This window comes from Rhinopithecus roxellana, chromosome 5, assembly GCF_007565055.1.
Source record: "Rhinopithecus roxellana isolate Shanxi Qingling chromosome 5, ASM756505v1, whole genome shotgun sequence".
NCBI classification, from domain to species: domain Eukaryota; kingdom Metazoa; phylum Chordata; class Mammalia; order Primates; family Cercopithecidae; genus Rhinopithecus; species Rhinopithecus roxellana.
Window position 1 is genome coordinate 71,693,610 of NC_044553.1, and position 15,722 is coordinate 71,709,331.

Consider the following 15,722-nt stretch of genomic DNA (forward strand, 5'->3'; position numbering starts at 1 on the left):
CTACCGGAGAAGGAAAGTCAAGGACATTCCATGGTCTTTGGATTGGGAGAAAATAGTTGCATTACTAAACGAAAAAGTTTCTATAAGAAAAACAGAAGAAGTAGGCAAATTAATTTTAAGACCCGTAGGTGTAATGCAAATACATTGGAGATGAAAATGGAAATATTGGTCAAGATTTCAGAAGAGCAGTTAAAACTAGAGATATAGTATCTGTGCTAGATATTTTCCATTTGTCCCTCTCCATACTTTCCAATCTTCTTTGTACCCTAGGATCCTTACTTATTTTGGTTTCATCACTGTATGTTGGCTTCCAGTGGGTTTAGGCAATGGGAGGCACCAGCAAAAGTTCAAAGGGCCGAAAGAGAGTAAATTTTAGATATTTATTTTATGACTCCTTCCATTTCAGGTCCCCACAGTCTAGTTTAATCCCTCTTCCAAAGGGTGCAACTCTTTCCCAGTGATCCTTATTAGGAAGCCACTCTCTAGATTCCAAAAATGACTTTCTTCCCTTATCCCCTTAGGCCTTGGGGCAATAAGACCTAGGGTACTGAACATTCCTTTCTGGTTTCCCTTGGAAATAGTAAATAGTTGCTTTATTAAAACCTTCTCAATTACCCCATTTGAGAGTGCCATCTGTTTCCTGCTGGGACCCTGATGATTGACACATACAGATGGTACCTGGAGTTCTTGGAGACAAAATCACCCAAGGAAAGCAGGTAGAGTAAGAAGAGTCCATGCAGGAAAACAAAATAAATTTAAATTTCTCACTCAAGACATTTTCAGATAAATTAATTTGAGAGGAAACAAAGGAAACAGAGCTAAGGAGGAAAAGGGTTTCAGGAGGAGTCATCTCTGTTGAGATGCCCTTGCTCCTTCTGACAGCATCTGCTCATTTTCCAAGTTTCAGTTTTGACAATGTCCCCTTTTCTATGCTCAAACCTCCACCATTAGTTAACTTTTCCCTATTATCTCCTAGTTATTACCATTTTATTTTAGTTTTTTGTTCATTTATCAAAATGGTTTCAGGGGGAGTCAACAGTTTCAAATGTGGTGCGAAATCTGCCAGAATAAAAATTGAAGTAGATCCTTGGCCTTGGTACTTAGGATGTTGGGATGCCATTGGTGACTTTTATCAAGAGGAGTTTGGGATAATGGTATATGTGCTGTGGCAGGAATGAGAATTTTTAAAAAGTAGATATAAGTAAATACTATTTAAAAGTTTGGAGTTTGGAGAAGGACAAGATAGGGTGGTACTGTGATGAAGAATCGTGTAAAAAACTTTTTTTTTTAAATGAGGAGAAAATATGCTTGTTTAAAGGCTACAGAGAAAAAAGTCATGGAGAGAGTGAGATTAAAGGTACAGGACAAGAGGAAATGGATGGTGTATCAGTCAGCTAATGCTGTTATAACCAATTACCTTAGACAGGGAGATCTAAACAACAAATATTTATTTTTCACATTACTGGAGGCTGAGAAGTCCAGAATCAAGGTGCTGGTAGATCTAGTGAGGTGAGGGCCCACTTCTTGGTTTGCAGATGACCATCTTCTCATTGTACCCTGACATGGCAGAGAGGAAATAGAGAAAGGAAGTTCTCCTGTTTCTTCTTACAAGGTGCATTAGTCTGTCCTCACACTGCTATAAAGAAATACCTGAGACTCGGTAATTTATAGATAAAAGAGGTTTAGTTGGCTCACCGTTTCACAGGGTGCGTAGGAAGCATGGTTGGGGAGGCCTCAGGAAATTTACAATCACGGCAGAAGGTGAAGGAGAGACAAGCACGTCTTACATGGCTGGAACAGGAGAAAGAAAGAGAAAGGGGAGTTGCTGCACCCTATTAAACAACTAGATCTTGTGAGAACTTACTATCAGGAGAACAGCAAGGGGAAAGTCTGTCCTTATGATCCAATCACCTCCCACCAGGCCCCTCTTCCAACATTGGCGATTACAATTCAAAATTAAATTTGGGTGAGGACACAAATCCAAACCATATCAGAAAGGCACAAGTCCTATTCATGATGGCTTCACCCTTAGAACTTAATTACTTCCAAAAGACCCCACCTCCTAATACCATCACATTGAGAGTTAGGATTTCAACACATGAATTTGGGGTGGTACATGCCGTTCCTAACACATGAATAACTTCATGGAGGAGGAAAGATGAGAGGAAAAGCTTTCATACACTTTCCCTCAAATGCCAGTTAAGGATGTAAAAATGAGACGAGCCTCCTATCTTTATAGCATCCTGCATACATCACTAACATAGGGATTGCTACTTCTACTTTGCAATGATTTGTTTCCATTTTTGTCTTCTTCTGTTAGGTCCTCGAGGACAGGGTTTATATCTTACTCTCTGTATCCTCAGTGTATTAGACTGTTCTCACACTGCCAAAAAGACTTACCCAAGACTGGGTAATTTATAAAGGAAAGAAGTTTAATTGATTCACAGTTCTGCATGCTGAGGAGGTCTCAGGAAACTTACAATCATGGTGGAAGTCACCTCTTCACAGGGCAGCAGGAGAGAGAACGAGTGCCAAATGAAGGGGGAAGCTCCTTATAAAACCATCAAATCTTGTGAGAACTAACTCACTATTATGAGAACAGCATGGGGCAAACTGGACTAATGAATCAGTTATCTCCTCTTGGTCCCACCCTTGACATGTGGGGATTATGGAAACTACAATTCAAGATGAGACTTGGGTGGGAACACAGCTAAACCATATCATTCCACCCCAGCCCCTCCCAAACCTCATGTCCTCACATTTCAAAACACAATCATGCCTTTCCAACAGTCCCCAAAGTCTTAATTCATTCCAGCATTAACTCAAAAGTCCAAGTCTAAAGTGTTGTCTGAGAGAAGTCAAATCCTTTCTGCCTATGAGCCTGTAAAATCAAAAGCAAGTTAGTTACTTCCTAGATACAATAGGGGTACAGGCATTGGTTAACTACACCCATTCCAAATGGGAGAAATTGGCCAAAACAAAGGGGCTACAGGCCCCATGCAAGTCCGAAATCCAACAGGGCAGTCATTAAATCTTAAAATTCCAAAATGATCTCCTTTGATTCCATGTTTCATATCCAAGTCACGCTGATGCAAGAAGTGGGCTCTCACAGCCTTAAGCAGCTCTGTGCTTGTGATTTTGCAAGGTACAACCCCTCTCCTGGCTGTTTTCATGGGCTGGCATTGGGTGTCTGTGTTTTTTCCAGGCACATTGTGTAAGCTATTGGTGGATCTATCATTCTGGGGTCTGAAGGATGGTTGTCCTCTTCTCACAGCTCCACTAGGCAGTGCTGCAGTGGGGACTCTGTATGTGGGCTCTGACCCCACATTTCCCTTCTGCACTGCTCTAGCAGAGGTTCTCCATGAGGGCTCTGGCCCTGCAGCAAACTTCTGCCTTGACATCCAGGCATTTCCATACAACCTCTGAAATCTAGCAGAGGTTCCTAAACCTTAATTCTTGTCTTCTGTGCACCCACAAGACCAACACCACATGGGAGTTGCCAAGGCTGGGGGCTTGCACCCTCTGAAGCAACGTCCTGAGCTCTACCTTGGCCCCTTTTAGCCATGGTTGGAATGTCTGGAACAGACTGGCCCAGGAAACCATTTTTCCATCCTAGGCCTCTGCACCTATGATGGGAGAAGCTGTCATGAAGGTCTCTGACAGGCCTTGGAGACATTTTCCCTATTGTCTTGGTGATTAGCATCGGGCTCCTCATTGCTTATGCAAATTTCTGCAGCTGGCTTAAATATCTCCCTGGAAAATGAGTTTTTCTTTTTTATCACATCATCAGGCTGCAAATTTTCCAAACTTTTATGCTCTGCTTCCTCTTGAATGCTTTGCTGCTTAGAAATTTCTTCCACCAGATATGCCAAATCATCTCTTTCAAGTTCAAAATCCCATAGATCTCTAGGGCAGGGGCAAAAAGCTGCCGGTCTCTTTGCTAAAGCACAGAAAGAGTCACCTTTGTTCCGGTTCCCAACGAGTTCCTCATCTCCATATAAGACCACCTCATCCTGGACTTCATTGTCTGTATTACTATCAGCATTTTGGTCAGAGCCATTCAACAAGTCTCTAGGACGTTCCAAACTTTCCCACATTTTTCTGTCTTTTTCTGAGCCCTCCAAAATGTTCCAACCTCTGCCTGTTACCCAGTTCCAAAGTTCTTCCACATTTTTGGGTATCCTTATAGCAGCACCCCACTTAGTACCAATTTATTAGTACCAACAGTACCAGTTTATTAGTCTATTCTCTCGCTGCTAATAAAGATATACCCAAGACTGGGTAATTTATGAAGGAAAGATGTTTCATTGACTCACATTTCAGCATGGCTGGTGAGGTTTCAGGAAACTTACAATCATGGTGGATGGCACCTTTTCACAGGGCAGCAGGAGACAGAATGAATGCTGAGTGAAGGGGGAAGCCTCTTATAAAACCATCAGATCTCATGAGAACTCACTATCATGAGAACAGCATGGGGGAAATACCCCATGTGTCGATTTTCTCCACCTGGTTCACCCTTGACACATGGGGATTACAGGAGCTATAATTCAAGATGAGATTTGGGTGGGGACATAGCCAAACCATATCACTTGGTGCCTAGGATATGAGAGATACTTAACTTTTTTTTGAAAAGTTGAAGATTTGACAACATCTTAGAGTAGTTGACAGATATAATAAGAGATGGTTTTATTTCTCTGAGAAATAGTAGATTCAGTCTTCCTTTAGCTAACATAAAGAAAGATAAAAAGCTTGAGAGAAGAAGCCACAGTTTAAAACCACTGCAGCCAGGAATGTTCTGATTTTACTCAGTAAGCAAACTTGGATATTAATTTCATTTCTCATGTCTTGCCTACAAAGAAGAAAAATAATTAATGAGCTGATAGGAGAATTCCAGTCCTGTTTGTTTCTTGCTTGCAAACTTTTAGTTTTGATTAAGATGAGTAAGTTTCTCTGAGCCTTATCAACTTGGGTGATTGTTAAAATCACATTCTAAAAACTCAGAAACCCTTTGTTGAGCCAGAGACACACTAGAAGGTCCTGCTGCTCTGACCTTTGTCCTGACAGCTGGTGGACCTCTCTTCAGAGTTCTCCTCTCCACTTGCAGCATCATGGACTTCCGTTTGTTTTAGGTATCCAGGTCGTATGTTTACCGTATGACAATAAGATCAATTTTCATATGTGGCCAGTTGAATCAGTCTCTTTTCATGGCAGTGAAATCTTATAAAATCACCTTCTTTATTGCCAGAGGGAAGCACGGAATTTTAACATAATCTGTGTGTGTGTGTATATATATATACACACACACATATATATATACACATATATATATATGCAATTTATTTCTCAGTTGCATCCAAAGAAGATTTGAAGTGTCTACTGTATTTTATTTTACCTGTCTCTTTCTTTGTATGGGCAGAAATTAGATTTTTAGAGATTATTAAAGCTACGTCAAGGACAGGCAACATAATACAGTGGTGAAGAACACTGATGCCAGATCCTTTTCAAATCTCGTATCCATTCAGATCCCGGCTCTACCATTTAAAAGCTATATGGGCTTTGGTAAACTACTTAACTCCCCTGGGCCACAGTGTGCAGCTCCAGCTGTAAAATGAGATAATAGTATCTGCTTCATAGATTATCATGAGGATTAAAAACCAGCATATGGAAGGTACTTCAATTAGTAACTGGAACATGGCTACATGCTGAAACTATTATCTTACTATTTCTTTTTTTCTTTCTTTCTCCTTTTTTTTTTTTTTTTTTTTTTTTTTTTTTTGAGATGGAGTCTTGCTTGTCACCCAGGCTGGAGTGCAGTATTGTGATCTCGGCTCACTGCAACCTTCGCCTCCTGGGTTCAAGCCATTCTCCTGCCTCTGCCTTCCACAGTAGCTGGGATTACTGGTGTGCACCACCACGCCCACCTAATTTTTGTATTTTTAGTAGAGACAGGGTTTCACCATATTGGTCAGGCTGGTCTCAAACTCCTGATCTCGTGATTTGCCTGCCCTGGCTCCCAAAGTGCTGAGATTATAGGCATGAGGCACCGCACCCAGCCTATCTTACTATTTCTTTATAATAACTCCCTGTAAAGAATTACTTATAATCAATGTATTCATAATAAAGCACAACAAAATGACCTAGAGAGATGTCATTCAATTATCCAATGAGCCAAGGTACCCATTTAATAATATAGTTAACATATATTATGTACTTTGTCTTTAGGCTGTGCTAAGTGCATTATACATGTCATCGCTGAAAATTTTGGCAGGAGAAACAGAGGCTGAGAGAAGATTATCAACTTGCCCAACATCAAACAATTGGTTAAGTGACATGTGAACGAGGTATTTTGACTCCAAATCTACTTGCTTAACCAGAAAACTTCATTGTCTTTTCTTCACACAACTATTTTCTTCATATTAGTCAAGATATGATTAGGCTTAGTTAAATCTTACAAACAAATCTAACAACACTTTTAGTGGGAAATGCTACAGAATTGTGATTTCTTCTCTCAGAACTGTCATACTTTATTTATCTGAGGAATATTAGCATATTTTATCAGATTAACATGATTTAGGATTCAAATGTTTGAAGAACTGTTCCTTAGCTTTCACTTTAGAATACACACAGCTACCTGAACGTTTGAAAGATCCAGTTAGAAACCCAATCACCTTTTTAGCCATGAATGAAGAATACCTACCAATACAATGTATATGAATTAATTTTTAAAAGTAGAGATTTACAGAGTGGTCATAAAGACTTCCTTCCACCAGTTAGAAATTTTCAACTCAAGAAGATACTAGATTCAGAAAATTTCAAATGGAATTCGTTTGTTCATGCTTAATGAAAGGAGGGAAAATAAATCCAGATGTTTTCATTTCTCCATATCTGAAATGTGACTTCCCTTTAAGACAAATTCATGCTTTCATAAGTCATATTGCATCTAGGTAATTTTGCTTTAGATACACTGCTTATTATGAAGAAACAGGTATATTTTTCCTCAAATTCCACTTTGTAAAAGAAAAATACTTCAGGTAAAAGTTATATATTTAATATTTATAAATCATTTTTCAGGTTTCCAGCTAATAGCCTACTCCAGAAAGTGGCAAAACATATGTAACAATGTGGATATTAGTAGTTTCTGATACCCAGTTCTGATTATAAGTCACCATATTTACCTTTATAAAAATTTCTTGCGATAACATGAATTTTGGAATAAAACATCTCACAAATCCCAAATTAGAAAAGTTGTTTATATCAGAATATGGTAGGTGTAAAGTGGATAGATTATAGCCCAAAATTATAAATGAATTTTCTCTTGACTTAATATATAGGACCCTCTTCATGTATTAATTGGGTGTTTTAAAAATAAGCCATTATATTTTTTAGCCTGTGGAGGCTGATTAATATAGTGGTTGAGAGCTAGTAAACTGACTGTTCAGAAGAAACAACCCTGATTTGCAGTATTTGCCAATTTCCACTATGTAAATACATAATATTTTCACCATAGCCAATTTCAGTCTGCCAACATAAAGTTACTGAACTTGAAGTTGGGAAAAGATGCAGGCAATTAGCTTTCAAGCTTGTCGGATTCAGCTCCTGCATACCACCGTTGAGATTCCAGGCTCAAAGCTGGCAAGACCTAAGCTTACCTTCTAGTTCTGCTACATGCTAGATGTATGAATTTACTTAATCATTTCATGCTCCAATTTTGCCAGATATAATATAAAAGCAGGATAATACTTGTACCTATCTTACAAAGTTCTGTAGTGATCAGATGAGATAATATCTGCAAAGGACTTAGCAGAGGACTTGGCACACAGAATGTGATTTATATATGTTAACTCCCCCATTCCCTGGCAACCACTAATTTACTTTCTGTTTCTATATATTTGCCTCCTCTGGGCATTGCATGTAAATGAATTTATACAATATGTAACCTTCTGTGTCTGACTTTTTTCATTTAGCATAATGTTTTCAAGGTGCATCCATATTGTAGCCTGTATCATTATGCACTCCTTTTCATAAATGAATAGTATTCTACTGTATGGATATATCACATTTTAAAAATCCATGTATCAGTTGATGAATATTTGGTTTGTTTCCATTCCATTATTTGATTATTATGAACATATTGCTGAAAGACTTAATATTGTTAATATGGCAATACTACCCAAATCTACAGACTCAATGCAATCTATATTAATGCAATCTATACATTTATAGTCAATTGATTGTTGACAATGGTACCAAGACTATTCAATGGGAAAAAAATAGTCACACTCATGTGCAAGTTTTTGTGCAAACATATGTTTTCGGTCCTTTTGGGTACATGCATAAGAGTGGAATTTCTCACCAGCAATGTATGCAGGTTCCAATTTCTTCATATCCTCACCAACAGTTATTAATTTCTATTTGTAAAATTATAGCCAATTTAGTGTATGTTTTATTAAGTGTATATATTATTAAGTGTATGTTTTATTAGTGTCTATTTCATTGTGGTTTTGATCTGCATTTCCCTAGGGGGTAATGATGTGAATAACCTGTTCATGCATTTATTTGCCATTTGTGTATCTTTTTTGGAGAAATAGCTGTTTGTTCAAAATATCCTTCGTTGCCCAGGCTGGAGTGCAATGACACAATCTCGGATCACAGTAACTTCCATTTCCCAGGTTCAAGCGATTCTCCTGTCTCAGTCTCCCAAGTAGCTGGGATTACAGGCATGTGCCACCATGCCCAGCTAATTTTTTGTATTTAGTAGAGACGGGAATTCACCATGTTGGTCAGGCTGGTCTCAAACTTGACCTCAGGTGATCCATCCACCTGCCTCCTAAAGTGCTAGTATTAAAAGGCATAAGCCACCGTGCCTGCCTGTCCTTTTTCCAGTTTTTAATTAGATTGCTTTTTCATTGTTCTTTTTTGTCTGTTTTTATTTCACTTGTTTTTAGATGCTCCTGAGGAATTTTTATTGTTCTTTATATAAAATATATTCTGGACATGAGAACTTTATCAGATACATGATTTATAAAAATGTTCTTTCACCTTGTGGATTATCTTTTCACTTTCTTGAGAGTGTCCTTTAATGCACAAACATTTTTAATTTTGATGAAGTCTAGCTTATCTATATATTTTTTTTGCTTATGCTTTGGTATCATAATTAAGAAATATCACCCAGGCTGGGCATGGTGGCTCATGCCTGTAATCCCAGCACTTTGGGAGGCCAAGGCGGGAGGATCACCTGAGGAGCAAAACTCCGTCTCAAAAAAAAAAAAAAAAGAAAGAAAGAAATATTGCCTGATCCAAGGTTATGAAGATTTACATCCGTGTTTCCATAAGCTTTGTGTATTTGGTCAATTCTGAGATTAATTTTTATATGTGGTGTGAGGTATGGGGTCCAGTTATTTGCATATGGACATCCAATTGTCCCAGTGCCATTTCTTAAAAAAACTGTTTTTTCTTTATTGAATAGTCTTGGCACCATTGTCAAAAATTAATTGAGCTGGGTGTGGTGGCTCATGCTTGTAATCCCAGCACTCCGGGAGGTTAAGGCAAGTGGATCACTTGAGGCCGGAGTTCAAGACCAGCTTGGCCAACATGGTGAAACCCTGTCTCTATTAAAAATACAAAAATTTGCCAGGTGTGGTGGTGTGTGTTTTTAATCTCAGTTACTCAGGAGGCTGAGCTGGACAATCACTTGAACCCAGGAGGCAGAGGTTGCAGTGAGCCAAGATAGTGCCACCGCAGTCTAGGTTGGGCAACAGAGTGAGACTCCACCTCCAAAAAAAAAAAAAAAAATCGAATTGACTATAGATGAATAGATTGTGTTAATAGAGACACAGATTGCATTGAATCTATAGATTTTGGTAGTACTGCCATCCTAACTATATTAAGTCTTTCACTTAATGAATGTAGCATGACCTTTTATTCATTTGGGTCTTTAATTTCTTTTAATAATGTCTTTAAGTTTTCTTCACTTTCTTGGTTAAATTTACCTCAATTCTTTTTGATGTTATTGTTAGTAAGTTGTTTTTGTAATTTCATTTTTGGATTGTTCCTTGCTAATGTACAAAAATATAACTTACTTTTGTGTATTGATCTTGTATACTGGAACTTTATTGAACTTGTTTATTAGTGCTAATAGGTTTCATATTTTTTACTACTTTAGGGCTTTCTATATCATCTCCCTTAATGATATGAATAGAAATGGCAAGAGCAGACATCCTTGTCTTTTTACTGATCTTATGGAAAAAGCTTTCAGTCTTTAACCATTAAGTGTAATGTTGGTTGTGGGTTTTTCATAAATTACCTTCATCAGATTGAGGAAGTTCCCTTCTATTCTTAGTTTGTTGAGTGTTTTTATCATGAAAGTGTATTAGATTTTTATCACATCCTTCTTCTGTTTATGGAGATGCTCATGTGGGGTTTTCCCCCTTTTATTCTACTAATATGATGTATTACATTGATAAATTCTTTCCTATGTTGAACCAACTTTGCATTCCTGGGATAAACTGCTTGTCATCTTTACAAGATTTAATTCATTTAATATGCTCCTAGATTTGGTTTGCTAGTATTTTGTTGTGGGACATTTGTCTGTATTTTTCTTTTCTTGTGGTGTCTTTACCTTGTTTTGATATTAGGGTAATAGGAGCCTCATAAAATGAGTTAAGAAATGTTCCTTCTTATATTTTTGAAGTGTTTGAGGTTGGGCATGGTGGCTCACGCCTGTAATCCCATAACTCTGGGAGGCCGAGGTGGGTGGATCATCTGAGGTCAGGAGTTTGAGACCAGCCTGGCCAAAATGGTGAAACTCTGTCTCTACTAAAAATACAAAAAAAAAAAAAAACTAGCCGGGGGAGGTGGCGGGCGCCTGTAGTCCCAGCTACTCTGGAGGCTGAGGCAGGAGAATGGCGTGAACCCGGGAGGCGGAGCTTGCAGTGAGATGAGATCCGGCCACTGCACTCCAGCCCGGGCAACAGAGCAAGACTCCGTTTCAAAAAAAAAAGAACCACCTTTTGATTTCATTTATTTCTATATTTCCTATTCTCTATTTTGTTTATATCTCCACCCTAATATTTTTGTATCTCCCTTCTCTTTGTTTTCAGTTTATCATGTTGTTTTCCCTTTCTTTTTCTTGTTTATTATTGTGGAAAATTAGGTTATTGACTAAGATCTTTCTTCTTTTATAACATAGTTGTTTATAGCTATACGTTTCTCTCTGAACATTGCTTCTGCTGCATCCCATATTTTGGTATGTTGCGTTTTTGTTTTTCATTCATCTCCAAGTATTTTCTTATTTTCTTTCTGATTGCTTCTTTGACCCATTGCCCCAACTCTTATTTATTGCCTATAAATATTTTCAGCAAATGCCTTCCAGATAGTAGCTTTGGTGCTGCATGAATTCCAAGTTAGGCAAGATAAAACAAGTTTGCTGAGTCAATCTTCTAGGGAGCTACTGGTTGATCAACCAAGGGAAAATCTTTATAAATGAGGTTCATTTTGTTTTTCCCTTTTCTGGGAATGCAGGCTTTTATTTTTAAGACTGCAGCTGAGCTGGGGAGTGAGTAGGTGATGAAAATGGGAAGTGGAGGGTAGAAGGATGTTGAAGAGGGAAACTTGTGTAGAGAAAAGACTTGAACTTTAGATTTAGGCCGAACTGAGTTTGGGTTCTGACCCTTTCACTTATTACCTATCACTTTATGCAAGAAAATCAGTGTTTAACATCTTAAACTCTGAATCTCTTTTTGTGGTAAATGGGGGCAGTGATATCTACTTTTTACATTGTTCTGAGGAATAAATGTGCTGTAACCTGCCCAGCACCATTAATGGCACACAGTAGGTGCCCAATAAACATCAGTTCTGATCTTTTTGACAGCACCACTTCCATGAATGTAAATATGGACAACCAACTCTGGTGGTGGCAGTGTTTGAAGGAAAGAGAGAGAGAACATTCTTGCCATATGCCTAAACACTCAAACCAGTTAAGAACATGGGGAAGAGAATGGATTTGATTCTCACCGGAAGCAGTATGGTGCAATGATAAGAAAGAAGGTTTTAAAATCAGATACAGTGAGTACAAGTTTCATCTTCTATTCAAATAGATGTCTGATTTAAAGTCATTATTTAAATTATAGGAACTTCAGCTTTCTCATCTGCAAAATGTAGATAGTAATACATATTATTGGACTTAATGTGAGAACTTAATGAGGTAAAACTTCTCAACATTACCTGGAGAAAACATGAATTCTAAATCTTTACCTGCAGAAGCAGTAATATTCATTTCATCTACAGGGGGATGATGGGTGGGGAGAATATTGATGCTTCCTTTTTTGTTTACCACAGATATTAAATAGGCACTGCCTGTTTTTATTGACCGTTGTAATAAGTCCCATTTCAATTGGATCATATTCATGAGTTAGGGTAGATTGGAATCGACGGTCTAGTTTCTCGGGTGAAAACAGGCTGTGGAATACTATACTATTTCTTTAAAAATAACAGCTGCTACTTCATGACTGCTTACTTGGTCTAGGTTCTTTACCCAAAGTTTTGCTAATAGCCATTGGAACCCTCCAAAGGAATTGAAGTTCTAAGGAGTCCAAACTACATGTTCAAGATTGCACAGCTTGTATGGGGCAGAGCCAGAAGATAAATGCGGATCTCTGTGAGAGCTCCCTTTCCTGCCTCAACTGGTTCTCTCCACGACCTCACCAGGCCTTTGCTTTCCCAGTTTACCCCAGGCAGAAAAGGTCTCTCCCAACAGTAAGCCTTTATAGAGCCTTGTTTTCACTTTTCGCATGGCTTATATATATATTTCTCTATTAGTCATCAAAGTCATTCGAGTTCTTGTACTATTTCCTTGAATCAATTATACTCCCTGAGGAGGAGGGATACTACTGCTCACCATTGTATCAACAGGAATGCTTTCAGCTTCTCACAAAAGGGACTTTTAATTGTCTCACAGAGTAAGTCTGGAAATAGGTGGCAGACTATTTCTTTTAATAGACTATTTCGTTAAGCAGTTTCTTGAAGGGCCTAAGCTCTTTCTATTTCCTCTCCACCATACTTAGTGTATTCGATTTTTATTTTCTGGCCTGTCACTTCAGAGCTGCAAGATGGCTGTCACAGATCTAGGTATCTGGCTATTGTTCAAGATAAGAAGAGGGGAATGGACAGCACCGTTGAGCCATCTACTCATGCCTGTGCCTTGTAAGACAAGAAAAGCCTCCCAGGAGCTCCCTGATTAGCTTCCCTGTACTTCGCATTCCAACGCTGGGTCCCTTTGTAATTCTTCAAGTGTACAAATACTACCACTATCGAAATTTCCCCGAGTGCAGTGAATTCCAGCTGAGGAATTTAAAGACCCTTTTAGAGCCTTAGTGGAAGTTACAATCTATGCGATAGTAAGTAGAGGAGAAAGCTGAGGGCATACTTAGATACTGTACAGCTGTTGAGGATCCCTTTCCCGGGGTTGCGCCAAATTTTCTACACCAACTTTATATCACCTGAAATTTAAACTCATGCCTCAGCAAAGTTACCAATTGCATGACCGCGAAGATCTTTGGGCTTGCTAACAGTCCCTTACTGTTAGGTCTGTGAGCACCAAGAGTGTACTTTAACGTCTTTTGTGATGAAGAAGGTGGACTGTGCAAGTTTCTTGCTGAATTATTACCTCTTACTTTCTTAAGAGAAAGTCTGTGTTGATCGCTGACTTTCAGACCCTAAGCATATGTTTAGTTACAGTTCCCTCAGGTGCCAACAATAGGCAAAATAAACTTTAGAGATGTTTCAGGTGAATAGCACTTCACCCTATACCTTGGTACAAATTGTGAGCCAATTATTTATGACTAGGGCCCAATTTGTTTAAACTTCATTGACCTTTAATATAGTTATGACATGTGTCTTGACTTGATTCTTCCCTCTATTGATTTGGTCTGGAAAAGTAAAACAAGAGGTGAAATGGCCCCTCAGGGTAAGTTAAAATTGTAGGTTACAGCCATGTTAAATTGCTTTAGTATACTTTGTGTCCTTTAGAGTCAGAAAAATGAAGCAATAAAGTAGGTTGATGTAAGTAATTCTTGTTTTTAAAAGGACCTTGAAGTGCTCTTAACAATATCATGGATTTGATAAGATCTGCTTCAGACTTCTTAATTTAAAATGAACATAAAGATGGTAAAGCCGAAGGAATGTTGAAATACTAGTGTTGTGCTAACAGCTTTGAAACTGAATTCATGGGAGAGGACCAATAGGAACTCTTCACTATTGTCTGCCATATCTGGGGAAAATTAAAGCAGCAGTCACTGCTAGGAATTTCCTGGGGGGCATATCCAGGTGTACAAAATATTTAGGAGGGTTTTAAATGTTTTTGCTCATTACTTATATGCTATCAAGTTCAGACAGTGTTTAAGACTCAGGGAATTTTTCAAGTTTTAAATCTTCATTTTTGTGACAGGCAAGCCTCTTAAACCTGACTGTTCATAACCTTTTCCTCTCGCCTCCCCTTTCTCTTTCTCGTCTGTGATTATTGTGGTGTTGATAGGCTAAGTAGAGAGCTGAGGAAAACAGAAAACATTAATTCACATAGAAAAGGAGAGAGTGCAGCAGTAGTTGGAGAAAAGGACAGAACTTGTTTGGAGGATAAGCAGGGGAGGAAAAGGGTAAGAGCCCACATGCTAACATGAGCTGGGTTTGGGGCAGAGGATCCAGATTCTTAAAAATAGGGAGGAGAAAGAGTTGATGTATGGTTCATACAGAGAGAAATAGAGAAAGCTGGTTTCAAAACAAGTTACTGGGCACGAGGCATGGTGTGCTTTGAAATAATTAGGTATTTATTTAGGTTGCTTGTGACTTACTTTTGGATGCATGACTCTTACTACCTTTTAATGGAGTTGAATTTGGTTTCAAGGTAAGAATAAGCTGGTTTGGCTTTATTCAGGTTCCTATTATAATTCTTGAAGTTGACATCTTTTGCTTTTTAAAGCTCTTTCTCACCTGCCAATAATAGCAGTTCAATTGATTGATTACCCATAAAGAAAGTATATGACAGCCAGAAAGAGATTCAGAGCTGGAGTTTGGTGAGACACTAGAAGGTGAACCAGAAGACAGGGAATAGTTGTGGAGCACACAAAGTTGGATGAGAGTTGGAGGCTTTTGAGATAAATGGGCAGTTTGCAGGAGAAGTTGTCACTCCCAGGACTTCAGATACTACTCAAATATTGCTTTCTTGATATCAGCTCATGCTTCCATATATTTGACTCTAGAGCTCCGTGTATGCCATTAATAACCAGAAAGTTAGTTTAAGCCCTCTAGGGCCCTGTGTAACATGATGTGCTAACTCGAAAACTCCATGCTCTAAAGATTATATGTTAAGCATATAATTCAAGAGCCTCTATGTAAGTATACTTGATTTAAGGCTTGTGAAGAGCCATTCACAAAGTGGCAATCACCGCATTGCAAGTAGGGATAAGGTGGCAAGTTTCAACCAAGAAATCAATAATTCCTTTGGCCAAAAACTTCAGACTCCATTGTTGCCATCAAGGATAACGTAGCATGTGGGAAGGAGCCAGTACTACTTGCTAGTGAGTCTTTCCAGCATGTGGTCCCTTACCGTTAATATCTCCCTACTTGAAAAGATCATTCTGTGGGATAGGGCTCTGATCTCTTGGTCAGTGTTTGTATTCTTTCTGTGGCTGTCAAGCCTCTCCTCTGTTGAGACACGTAGAAAGCATTTC